Source organism: Ixodes scapularis, unplaced genomic scaffold (assembly GCF_016920785.2).
Source record: "Ixodes scapularis isolate PalLabHiFi unplaced genomic scaffold, ASM1692078v2 PGA_scaffold0__279_contigs__length_252992795, whole genome shotgun sequence".
In the NCBI taxonomy this organism is placed as follows: domain Eukaryota; kingdom Metazoa; phylum Arthropoda; class Arachnida; order Ixodida; family Ixodidae; genus Ixodes; species Ixodes scapularis.
In genome coordinates this window covers 413115-422927 of record NW_024609835.1, presented here as the reverse complement: position 1 = coordinate 422927, position 9813 = coordinate 413115, and the positions used below count along the sequence as shown (strand labels likewise).

The following is a 9813-nucleotide window of genomic DNA, read 5'->3' as shown; positions in this document are numbered from 1 at the left end:
AAATACAGCTGTCAGGTGGCGCCATTTATCAGTGTGTCCGCAATACTTGCTCTTGAAATTGCGCAATGTGTTATTGCGCCCCGGACTACTTGAAGGTCGTCGGGTTAACAGTCGGGATTTTGAAGAAGAGTGCCTCTCGAAACAGATTTCTTTTTTCTTTTTTTTGTTTTTGTTTGAGGAGCGAAGATATTTTGCGGGTTATCGCGATAGTGAGTAATAGGTTGTACATCGCCCGAGGTAGTCCTTGGGAGGAGGTTCCGTTCTTTGTCGGTGGTTTGGGGTCACACAAAAGCAAGTAAAACGTTTCTTGCTGCTCTTTTTTTTTTGTTTCGCGGCGGAGATATTTAGCGAGCGGTGAGAATCATTAGTTTTCAATCGCCGGAGCGCGTCATTGGGAGGATGTTCCCTTCTTTTTTGGCATTTTGCGTCAAGAAAATGGGAGTGAGATTTCACGCTTCAAGCGGTCCTTGCGTGAGCCAGAAGTTAGCAAATGCAGGCGGACAAAAGCTACCGAAGGGTCAAAGAGTAGATACTGCTTTACCACTCCTTTCTGTCAGAAGTAGGATAGGTGATTTGATCTGGCAATTTCAAGTAATTTGCAGAGATGCATTTAAAATGTTTACTTGTTTTAAATGTGGAAGAAACATACGTGTGTTCGGTGATATTTGTTTTTTTTTAAATTCCGTCATTCGCTTTGCATATCAACTTGTGGAGGCGGATTTATACCCAAATAAAACAAACATTGCGAAAAAATTCAGTGAAGCTAAAAGCAGAACAAGCTTTTTGGAAGTAGGCGTGACACGTTGCTATTTGGAAGTTGTGAAAGTCGCGCTGAAGATTCTTTGTTTGACCCTACCAACACACTCTTGGTTCAGTATTTTATGAAATAGAGGCAAATGTATAAGACAAGAACCCGCACGCCTTTTATTATGGTAGAGTGGAAAGTTGGGCTAGTTGGTAGTTATTTATCTTGGTTTTAAAAGCGCACAAAATACGAGGACAGAGTAAGAAACACCAACGACGGACGAACCCAAAAACTTGATGGTGCGAACAGGTCGTAGTAGAGAGTCCTTGGGGTTGGTCTTGATACCCATTTGGAAAAGCTGGCCACAAAAAGTTCTTGTTTGTTGTTCGAGGAATAACGGTTCAGGGTGGGCGAATAAAAAGTTGTCTAAATGTGCCCAACACCAAAGTCCACGTGCACGGGCCTCTCGGGCGAGCGCAGTTGCTAGAGACTGCATGAAGAAGGGAGCGGGTCTAATCCCAAAGGGTAGGACACGGTACCTAAAGTAACGTCCGTTGATGCGAAAAGTGGTAAGATGCCTAGCCGCGGGTGCCAAACCAAAATGGTAAATTGCATCTTGTAAATCCGTTTTGGTAAAGAAAGGGTTCCGTGGCAGGAGAGCCATTTCAAGGGCTGTAGGCAAAGCCGGCAGTCGGAACTTGGGGCTAGGCAAGGTGGACGTAAGGTGGCTGCAGTCCAGCACAAAACGGGAGAACTCTTGTGATTTAGGCACAATCTGAATAGGATTCAGGAATGGGCCGCAACGAGTTTCTTCAATGATACCAGCTTGGAGCATTGAAGCTACCGCGTCTTGCACAAAGGGCAACTGGAAGGCGGGAGGGGTCGAGCATTAAAAACAGTGGTTGCCGTAGAAAAAAAGTTGAGCTCGGCCGGGTTAAAGGGACACTGACAGGGTATTTATGCTCGCCGAGGTTTTTAGTTGTACGTGACATATGAGAGCTCAACTACCCAGAACACAATTCGCGACTCGAAATTCGGTTTCTTTCCGCCCGAAAACCGCCGATCAAGAACTGGCCGGTTCGAGTCTCGCTCACTCTCTTTTCCGCGGTCACGGGCCGTTTTCTAAGGTATCGATGCGACCACCAAATTTAATCAAAGTTGTGGGTCACTGAAGGCACACACTCAATATCAAAAATAGAAAAAAACATGAAACCCATTTTTTGTGGCTTCTAAAAAGCTGCAAATACGTTGATTGAAAAAAAAAGTTTCACAGACAACCGGAAGCATTCTGTGCGTGCGTCGTTTCGCGTATCGTGGGACCCGCAGGGACGCGATGGCAGCGGACGACGGGCGTGGGACCTTTATTTCAGAACTGTCGTTCGCGGCACCGGAGAATTTTGTCTGCCTTTAAAAGAGAAATTTGGGACTGGTCAAAAGAATTGGTCTTCATCCTGTACGACACGCCCGACCACCAAGCCGATTTGCACGAAGACGTCGCCGAGCCGTCGCTCCCTTCTCGTGGCTGAAGACATCGCTCGCGCAAGCGTCAAGCACGACGTGTCTACTTCGAGTTGAATATGCACGCGTACGATTTCTTTACAAGGTGAGAATGTCGCCAATGCGGGGTGCATCCCGACTTCGACCCGGGAGTGCTTTTGCCAAAGGAAAATCGGTAGGAAACTTTCCAACTTACAGTTTATCGGCTGAATTATTACTAAGGAAAAAGATCCCCTATTTTTCCGTGTGCCCCAGTAGCTTAGCTTAGTGGGTGTTATTTCTGCTCGGGATGCATGCGATTTGGAGATCCCGTACGGATCACACGCTCGTTGAAGAAAAAGGCAAGCCTGCTTGGAGCCATTTTGTCGAAGGCTTTTTCTACACTAGTAACCTGTTAGAGCAAACGTGCATGCCCGGCTTCGAGCAGTGGTCCGTTATGCAAGCACGTTTAAAAAACTACATGGTGAAAAGAGACAAGTTCATAAATAGAAATTGTATAATGCTCAACTGATCCTATGAAAATTTGATTGGGTGGGTTTCTATACATGTGTGGCTTTGGCAATGGCCAAGAAGGCCAGCTTTTAAGTCTGTAAATAAAAACGTTTTTTAAATAAAGAAAAAAAAAAAAAAGCCCCAGTAGCTTAGTGGGAAAGACGTCCGCTTTACACGCCGCAGGATCGGATTCGATCCCCCGTGAAACTTTTTTTTTTTTCATATGTTTTTTGATGTCTACATTTCTTTTCTTTTTTTACAATTATCACTGAAGAAACAAAAAAAAAAATAAGAAACAAATGTTGTGGACGACACGTCGCTGAATTAAATGGTATGGGATTTCCTTTTTGACACCTGCGAACTCAATGTAATCACTTTCTACAAAATGCAAGGAGCATATAAATCAGGTAGCGTCCGCTTTCCGAGGTGCCCCTAAAAGGTCTACAGGAATTGCAGCCAGCCATTGGTCCCGATCCCGTTGATCTTTCGGAAACTCTGTCGCACAATGCCACTTCTGTTTCGGACGCAGGACATGTGAGCCAGCTCTTCACACAACATCTTGGGTGTATTCTTTTCGGAGCCGATCAAAATTCACCACGAGCACTCACTACTCATCTCCGACTCCTCAATATACAAAACAACTCATCTTGGAGTACAGAACAACGAGCGGAACATACATAACTGCAAAAGAATCGCACGGCGAGCAGTTCCCGCACGCCGCATGTCGTGTCGTCTGCTAGAAAGAGGAGAAAAAAAAAACACACGGTCGGGTGTAGCCACGTGACTTCCGCCACTCGCTCTCTTCTCTCCACTTCTCCGACCTCCGTCGAGTTTCGGTTTCGGTTTCGAGCAGTTGCGTCTTTTGGCTTTATTAAAAAAATACGCTACTCTGTTGCAAAATATTAATTGGGTAGTCCTCCGACACCATAATTAAGCGCCTGGCAAAAAATTAAAAAAAAAAAAAAATTTGGGGGGTGTCAGTGTCCCTTAAAGGGTGGGTGACATCCACAAATATCGCTCACCGCCGCCCAGTTGACTTGAGGCACTGACAGACTTGGGCGGACCGGACAATGTGGGGGTCCACTCGCAAAGAAGGCCGGCCTGCGGCTGTCATCGTCGGTAGTGTTATCTGAGGAGTCGGGGTCCTGGGGTGGCTGGTTGCGTTCCAACCAACGCAGGATACGGTCAGCTGCCGTAGCTAAGCTGTCGTCCTCTGGGAGGTCCACGGGTTCGGCGGAAGAAGGTTGGTCCGTAGAGGGACTAGATGCAGAGTTCTCAATTGTAGAGTCGTCATCGTCAGAAGGGGGCGATGAGGGCACGTAAGAGGAGTCGGCGTCAGAGGGCACGCTGTCCGGGGAAGGCCAGGAGGGCGCACCAAGGTTAGCCGGAAGCTGGGGAAGGCCCGCTTCCTGGATGGCTTGGGCCAAGAGGTCCGGCGGCTGCAGGACATCTTGGAGGAGGGCCAAGGTTGGCACTCCGTCTACCACTGCAGTCACAGTCTGTGCAGATCCCAGGAGAAGGTCCAGAGCGCTCATCCGTCGTTTGTTTCTTACTCTGTCCTCGTCTTTTGTGCACTTTTAAAACCAAGATTTTATTATGGTGTTCGTCGATTGCACTGTCTTGGCTGCGATGAGCCCTTGGTCGGCTGTTAGTGTCGAGCGGCGGGCAAAAAATCTCACCGGAGAACGGGCGGCGGAGAAAAGCTCACCGGAGAGAAGCTCACCAGTGAAATGCCCACTGCAAAATGGACAAATGCTGAGTAAAGTTCATTTAGGAAATATTTTATTATTGTTCGCACTGCGGCGTTTGTATTTAGAACTCACGTCCGCACTTTGCTCAGCGCTCGCGCGCTTTTTGCGTGTTCGTATATTTGTAAAACCAAGTGTTCTCGTTCAGCCCCAGAAGAACAGCTTACTTTCTAAAAAAAATGGGGAAGAGGCAGACGAATCTACAGTTTTGCAGAATGCGAACACATGAAAAAGTGGGCAACGCATTTTTTTTTAAACTTTTACATGGAGACAGGACATTGCCTCAAAGTTGTGTACCACGAAAAGCAACAATGTGACCCCCGTCTCGGCACCCGACGACTCCTGGCCCCCAAAAAGTATCAAGTTCGTCTTAGGCCACATAACCGAATGAAGTCATTGTTTACTACAAAGCAAAAGGAAAACAGAACATAATATTACCGCGTGCGCAGCTAGCCAACTTGGCTGCGCGCCTGTGGCCTAACGGTTACCGTGCTTATCTTCTACGCAAGTAAAAGAGGTTCGATGCCTGACCGCGGATACACGTTTTTTTATTGTTTTGTGTAATGTCGCGTTCTGGTGAATTCCAGAACCCTGTTGCTTATTCGAGGTTAGAATGTTCTACACGCCGAACCTTCTACGCCGGTTGCTCCAGAAGTCCACGCGTGTACGTAACCAGCTCCGCGTGGAGAGCCGGAGTCAACCCCCATCCTGCTGTTTCGCCGACATCGACGCGTCTGCGACGCCAACCTTCTATTTTGTTCGCCCCATTAAATATTTTTTTTAGTTATTCACCGCCTCATCATTTGTCATTCGTGACATTATCTTTATCCTTCGAATGCAAAAAAAAAAAAAAAAAAACACTATTTACGAAAAGCGAGAAACGATCTGGCCATAAACCATGATGTTCGAAAAAACGGTGTTCTACGAAACGGCTTCGATGAAATAGACCTATTGCTATATTACCCTAGTCCTAATCGAATGGCCGTGACCCTAGCATCAAGGATAATGCAGCGATTGGTGTTGCACGCGCCACACGTGCTGGCCTCAGCAGTAGTAACTTTTCTAAAACAAATGGCATATTGCACGCGCGTTCATCAATGCTTTATTTTAGTTATTTACTTAGAACCTTTTATACGGGGAAGGCGTGCGCGTGTGGCGCGTGGAACACCAATCCCTGCATTCTCCTTGATGCTTGGGTAATTTAGCAATAGGTCTCTTGGGTTCAATTACATGGCGTTCATTTAAATGACTTTGATATAACAGAGTTCGATAAAATATCGAGAGCTGCGAAGAAATAATGTTAAAACGGTTTGTAAATGTGAGCTTTTCTCTGCACCCTTCGGATTTCCGGGGAACGTTTCTCCGCCGGAGAACAGCGCAACACCGAGAGGCTCACGGGAGAAAAGTTTACCAAAAAAACTGACAGATGCTGAGATAAACCCACTCAAAAATTATACAATCAAGCTTTTAAATTTAGTATTTGCGGCTCTACTCTGGGGACCCTGTGGGGAACGCCAAACGGAGATTTTTTATACAATATTTGAAAATTGCAGACACCAAAATGAATGAAGAAGCAGAAGTCCACAGTTTAGCAGAATGGGAACAATTAACAAAGGGATAGACACGTCTTTTTCTATAAAGACATTGCCTCAACGTTGAGTTCTATGAACAGTAACGAAGTGACCTCGTGATTGCACCCGACGACCACAGAAAGCCCCAAAATTGTGTCAGCACCCAACACACCCGAAATGTTAAGTTACTACAAATAAAAAAAAAAAATTACCGCATCTCCACGTGGTGGACGATGTTGGTTGGGGCGAAGCTCGGGTGGTGCTGATGATACTGATTTTGGTCATAGGTAGTGCTCATGGTGCCGTTTTCATTCATGTCAGTAGGAGAATGTGTGGTTTTCTTATTTTTCTTTTTGTAAGAAGACAGATGAGATGACAACTCAGAACCCCCTACTCTTTTTTCTTTTTCTTTCTCTTTATATTGATTTTGGTCATAGGTAGTGCTGATGGTGCCGTTTTCACTCATGTCAGTAAAAGAATGTGTGGTTTTCTTCTTTTTCTTTTTGTAAGAAGACAGATGGGATGGCAACTCAGAGAGAGAGAGAATAGATCTTTATTAAAACAAAACATTAAAAGGGGGAAAATTTAGGAGCTGCAGGATCAGCGCCGGCTACTCCAGACCATTGATTGAAATTATAAGCAGCATATAAATTTGACAAAAAAAAAAGAGAAAAAGATTATGTACATACATATATATATATATATGCAATAAAATAATCATTTACATATTTACAATATCGAAAACCCGACGTCACAATACGTCCGACCATCCCTGGTGGGAGGCACCGTCCTTGGACTAAGCAACCGTCCTCACTATGAGGAGGTATCCACCTGGTCCTCGGACCGGCAGCCTCCAGAACGGTGTTTTGTCCCTTTCAAAAATAGGCCGCAGCACAGCGAAGGCATGCCAGGAGCGTACACTACATCAGATTTGTTGTTGTCAATAGTTCTCACTTAATTTTGTGTCCTCCAGATAATCTACAAGATACCCGATCACAGTTTGTTGGGTTTTTCGAGTGTTCCATGGACCAAGGAGTGTTGTGAGGGACATTGGGCGGTTATCGATGGTAAACATTTGTTCTCGAAGATGGTCTCGTTCATCTGTGTACCTTCGGCAGTTGATTAGTACGTGTTCTGCGTCGTCTATTTCGTCACATGTGGGGCACAAAGGGAGGTAACTTGTCGTATTCGATGTAGGAAATGTTGTCCAAAAGGAACACCTAATCGAAGTCTGTGTATCAATGTTTCAGAAGCTCTTGAAATGTGTCTTGGCATCCAAAATTTTAAGTTAGGGTCAATCCGTTCGAGGTGGGAGTTCTGAGGAGCGTCTTTATAACAAGTAGCCTCGGATCTTTGCCTTGATGTCCTTCTGAGCAGGTTTAATGTGTCTCCTTTTGTGAAAGTAATTGCAGTCTTGGTATTTATATTGTGGGCATTTTTGGCTGCCCCATCGGCCGCTTTATTTCCTTGAATGTCACAATATGCAGGGATCCATTGAAAATTAATTTTATGTCCAGTTTCAATAGCTCTCGAAAGGTGGAAACAAATATTAATGGCAAAAAATGAACTTGGTGATATGTATTTTATCATGTTCAGTGCGCTCATTGAATCCGTGTAGAGAGTCCAACTGGTAATACTTGTTTTCTGAGTAAAGTAGAGAACCGCTTGCAAAATAGCAAATAGTTCTGTGTTAGTTGAGCTTGTCTTGTGTGAAAGTAAGAAGCTTTTTTCTATATTTAAAGAGGGAATTATAAACACTGCTGTAGATGATAAATGGCTTGTTGGCCCATCCGTGTAGACCGCAGTAACGTCATCTGGGGCTTCAGAAAGCACTGAAAGTGTCATTTGCTTCAACGTGGTTCGGTTTAAAGTCGATTTTTTCACAACTCCAGGTACTGATGTAGAAATATCTGCAGAGTAAAATGTCCAAAGCGCAGCTGGAGGTTCATATGGGAGTGCGAAGTTTGCGGGAATTATATCTGCATTAGCCATTATTACCTTATGTACACTGGAAAATGTCCTACGGCGGATAGTTCCAACGAGTGGGTGATCATGATGTCGCGTAAGAAGGCGAATGAAATGTCGGAGAGTTTCCCGTTCACGTAGAATCGGTATTGTGAGGGCGTGAGCTTCTGCAACCACCAAGGAGCTTGCTGCGGCTCTTGGTACTCGCAAGCAGATTCGGAGGCTGCGGGCTATCAGATGTTTGAGTCGCGTTTCAAGAGTCCCGGAGAGCCCACATAATGCTGGAAGTGAATACGAAAGGGACTTTGTAACGAGTGCTTCATGGAGAGTTAAAAGTGCTTTCGAAGAGCCACCCCATCTGGTTCCAGAGCAGCAGCGTGAGATATTGATGTATGGCGCTATCTTACTTTCTAAATATTTTACATGAGCTGTCCAAGACAGGTTTTGGTCTATGTACACCCTTAGGAAACGATGAGCCTTCACCAAAGGCCAAGGTTTCCCTCCAAGCGTGAGTTCAAGGTTATTGAGTCTTCGTCGTGTAAATGGAAGGACCGCAGATTTCTCAGTAGAGATCGACATACCTCGTTCAATGAGAAATTGTTCAATTATTAGAAGTGAAGTCTGGAGACGAGTGTGAATTGCACTGGGATTAGCATCTGATGACCAAATAGATATGTCGTCAGCCTACATGGAAATTGATACATTATCTGGTAATAGACCAGGAAGTTCTGTCAATACAAGGTTAAATAATGTGGGACTTAATACGCTTCCTTGAGGAACTCCTTGTGAAACATAGTGCTTTGATGTAAAACCGTTGGGCGTCCGTGCGTACACCGATCGATCATGGAGGAAATCACTCATCCAGTTCACTAGGTGGTCACCTACTTCTAGTCGCTGAAGCTGTTCGATAACATGGCAGTGGCTAAAAGTGTCAAATGCCCGCTGAATGTCTAGAAACACTGCTACTGTGATTTTGTGAATGCTGCGTTCGTGTTCTACACAGGTCACGAGGTCGAGTACAGAATCCATAGCTGACATATTCCGCCTAAAACCGGTCATTTGGAACGGCAATATTCCACTGGAATCTAACCACCAATTTAGTCGCTGTAAGACCATATGTTCCATCGTCTTCATCAGCACGCTGGTGAGGCTCACTGGACGAAAAGATGAGATGCTTAGAGGGGATTTTCCAGGTTTTAAAACAGGCATTAAAATTGCTTCTTTCCAGACAAGGGGTATACAACCACTAGCCCAGCATTGGTTATACATATCCAGTAAAAAGGACATTGCGTGTTTCCCGATATTCGTTAGTGCAGCCGGAGTGATACCATCAGGTCCTGGGGCACTGTTTCGCCTGAGCTTTCTCAATGCCCATTTCAGTTCACTTTTGTTAAATGGCAGATTCATGATATGGTTGTAAGCTGCTGATAGCCGCGGGGATGGGGTTTTCTGATCCGTGTTTGCTATCGCTGTAGAAACGTGTTGCGTCACTGCTCTGCAAAATTCTTCTGCTATATTCATATCGCTAACACCTCGATGAAGTGCCAGAGCGCGCAATGGTTGGCGTTGTAACACCGGCGATTTTAATGAGCGAACTATGCGCCATGCTTGCATTTTCGGGGTGTTCGGTAATATTGAATCCCAAAGACTCTTCCATCGGCGTTTCCCCAAATATTCGAGCTCGTGTTTTCTTTTCGTCTGAATTCGTCTGGCTTTCATTTGATCTTCAAGTATTCCGCTCCTTCGAGCTTTTCGTTCCGCCTGTCGGCGCTGAGCACGCAATTTCTGGTACTCA

At 45.2% G+C, this 9813-nt stretch overlaps 1 pseudogene; it reads left to right on the top strand.

Annotated features, from left to right (window-relative positions):
- Nucleotides 1–8964: 8964 nt before the first annotated feature.
- LOC120838221 lies at nucleotides 8965–9438 on the top strand (annotated as a pseudogene).
- The last annotated feature ends 375 nt before the right edge of the window (nucleotides 9439–9813 follow it).